Source organism: Rhinoderma darwinii, chromosome 10, assembly GCF_050947455.1.
Source record: "Rhinoderma darwinii isolate aRhiDar2 chromosome 10, aRhiDar2.hap1, whole genome shotgun sequence".
Taxonomy (NCBI): domain Eukaryota; kingdom Metazoa; phylum Chordata; class Amphibia; order Anura; family Rhinodermatidae; genus Rhinoderma; species Rhinoderma darwinii.
The window spans coordinates 8,716,165-8,719,284 of NC_134696.1; positions in this window are offsets into that span (position 1 = coordinate 8,716,165).

Below are 3,120 nucleotides of genomic sequence, written 5' to 3' on the forward strand. Positions count from 1 at the left end.
TATATTCTTGTATATAGGGGCAGTATTATAGTAGTTATATTCTTGTATATAGGGACAGTATTATAGTAGTTATATTCTTGTATATAGGGGCAGTATTATAGTAGTTATATTCTTGTATATAGGGGGCAGTATTATAGTAGTTATATTCTTGTATATAGGGGGCAGTATTATAGTAGTTATATTCTTGTATATAGGGGCAGTATTATAGTAGTTATATTCTTGTATATAGGGGGCAGTATTATAGTAGTTATATTCTTGTATATAGGGGCAGTATTATAGTAGTGATATTCTTGTATATAGGGGGCAGTATTTTAGTAGTTATATTCTTGTACATAGGGGCAGTATTAGGCTGGGTTCACACGTGGCGGAATTTCACTTGAATTCCGCTGCGGACACTCCGCAGCGTTAATCCGCAGCGGAGCCGTTTCTGCATTGACTTCCACTTCTATTTAGAAGTGTTCGTTTAGACGATGCGTAAAATTCCGCTGCGGAGCATATGCTGCGGAGCGGAATTTGGTGTCCGCAGCATGCTCTGTCTGTTGCGGAGCAGTGGCGGACTGGTTGCGGACTCATGGCGGAATTTATCCATTGACTTCAATGGAGATTCTAAGTTCCGCAATGAAGTCCGCAGCTGTCATGCACATGTTCTGTGTGCTACGGATACGTCTTGCTTTTTTGCCATGACATTTCTTCATTCTGGCTGGACCTATGTATTTCTAGGTCTACAGCCAGACTGAGGAAGTCAATGGGGCTCCCGTAATTACGGGAGCGTTGCTAGGCGACGTCAGTAAATAGTCACTGTCCAGGGTGCTGAAAGAGTTAAGCGATTGGCAGTAACTGTTTCTGCACCCTGGACAGTGACTACCGATCCCAATATACATCAACCTGTAAAAAAATAGAAGTTCATACTCCCTGCTTCTGTCTCCAGTCCGGCTTCCCAGGATGACGTTTCTGTCTAAGTGACGGCTGCAGCCAATCACAGGCTGCAGCGGTCACATGGACTGCCGCGTCATCCAGGGAGGTCGGGCTGGATGCCGAAAGAGGGACGCGTCACCAAGACAACGGCCGGTAAGTATGAAATTCGTTTATTTTCACTAGGGAAAGTGCTGTCCCTTCTCTCTATCCTGCACTGATAGAGAGAAGGGAAGCACTTTTCCCGCAGTCCGCAGCAGCTAGTCCGCATCAATTTACTGCACATTTTGGGCAGATCCGCAGCCGTAATCCGCAACCCGGATTAGGTGCGGCATTGATGCGGACAGTTGCGGAGGAAATCCGCCACGTGGGGGCATGCCCTTATAGTAGTTATATTCTTGTATATAGAGGCAGTATTATAGTAGTTATATACTTGTATATAGGAGCAGTATTATAGTAGTTATATTCTTGTATATAGGAGCAGTATTATAGTAGTTATATTCTTGTATATAGGGGGCAGTATTATAGTAGTTATATTCTTGCATATAGGAGCAGTATTATAGTAGTTATATTCTTGTATATAGGGGGCATTATTATAGCAGTTAGATTCTTGTATATAGGAGCAGTATTATAGTAGTTATATTCTTGTATATAGGAGCAGTATTATAGTAGTTATATTCTTGTATATAGGAGCAGTATTATAGTAGTTATATTCTTGTATATAGGGGGCAGTATTATAGTAGTTATATTCTTGCATATAGGAGCAGTATTATAGTAGTTATATTCTTGTATATAGGGGGCATTATTATAACAGTTAGATTCTTGTACATAGGGGCAGTATTATAGTAAATATATTCTTGTATATAGGGGGCAGTATTATAGTAGTTATATTCTTGTATATAGGAGCAGTATTATAGTAGTTATAGTCTTATATATAGGGGGCAGTATTATAGTAATTATATTCTTGTACATAGGGGCAATATTATAGTAGTTATATTCTTGTATATAGGGGGCAGTATTATAGTAGTTATATTCTTGTATATAGGGTCAGTATTATAGTAATTATATTCTTGTACATAGGGGCAACATTATAGTAGTTATACTCTTGTATATAGGAGCAGTATTATAGTAGTTATATTCTTCTATATAGGAGCAGTATTATAGTAGTTATATTTTTGTATATAGGGGCAGTATTATAGTAGTTATATTCTTGTATATAGGGGGCAGTATTATAGTAGTTATATTCTTGTATATAGGGGCAGTATTATAGTATTTATATTCTTGTATATAGGGGGCAGTATTATAGTAGTTATATTCTTGTACATAGGGGGCAGTATTATAGTAGTTATATTCTTGTATATAGGAGGCAGTATTATAGTAGTTATATTCTTGTATATAGGAGGCAGTATTATAGTAGTTATATTCTTGTACATAGGGGGCAGTATTATAGTAGTTATATGCTTGTATATAGGGAGCAGTATAATAGTAGTTATATTCCTGTATATAGGAGCAGTATTATAGTAGTTATATTCTTGTATATAGGGGCAGTATTAGGCTGGGTTCACACGTGGCGGAATTTCACTTAAATTCCGCTGCGGACACTCCGCAGCGTTAATCCGCAGCGGAGCCGTTTGTCCATTGACTTACACTTTAATTTAGCAGTGTTAGTTTAGACGAGGCGTAAAATTCCGCTGCGGAGCATAAGCTGCGGAGCGGAATTTGGTGTCCGCAGCATGCTCTGTCTGTTGCGGAGCAGTGGCGGACTCATGGCGGAATTTCTCCATTGACTTCAATGGAGATTCTAATTTCCGCAATGAAGTCCGCAGCTGTCATGCACATGTTATGTGTGCTGCGGATCCGTCTTGCTTTTTTAACTTGACATTTCTTCATTCTGGCTGGACCTATGTATTTCTAGGTCTACAGCCAGACTGAGGAAGTCAATGGGGCTCCCGTAATGACGGGAGCGTTGCTAGGAGACGTCAGTAAATAGTCACTGTCCAGGGTGCTGAAAGAGTTAAGCGATCGGCAGTAACTGTTTCTGCACCCGGGACAGTGACTACCGATCCCAATATACATGTATCTGTAAAAAAAAATGAAGTTCATACTTACCGAGAACTCCCTGCTTCTGTCTCCAGTCCGGCCTCCCAGGATGACGTTTCAGTCTAAGTGACGGCTGCAGCCAATCACAGGCTAATAACAGGCTGCAGC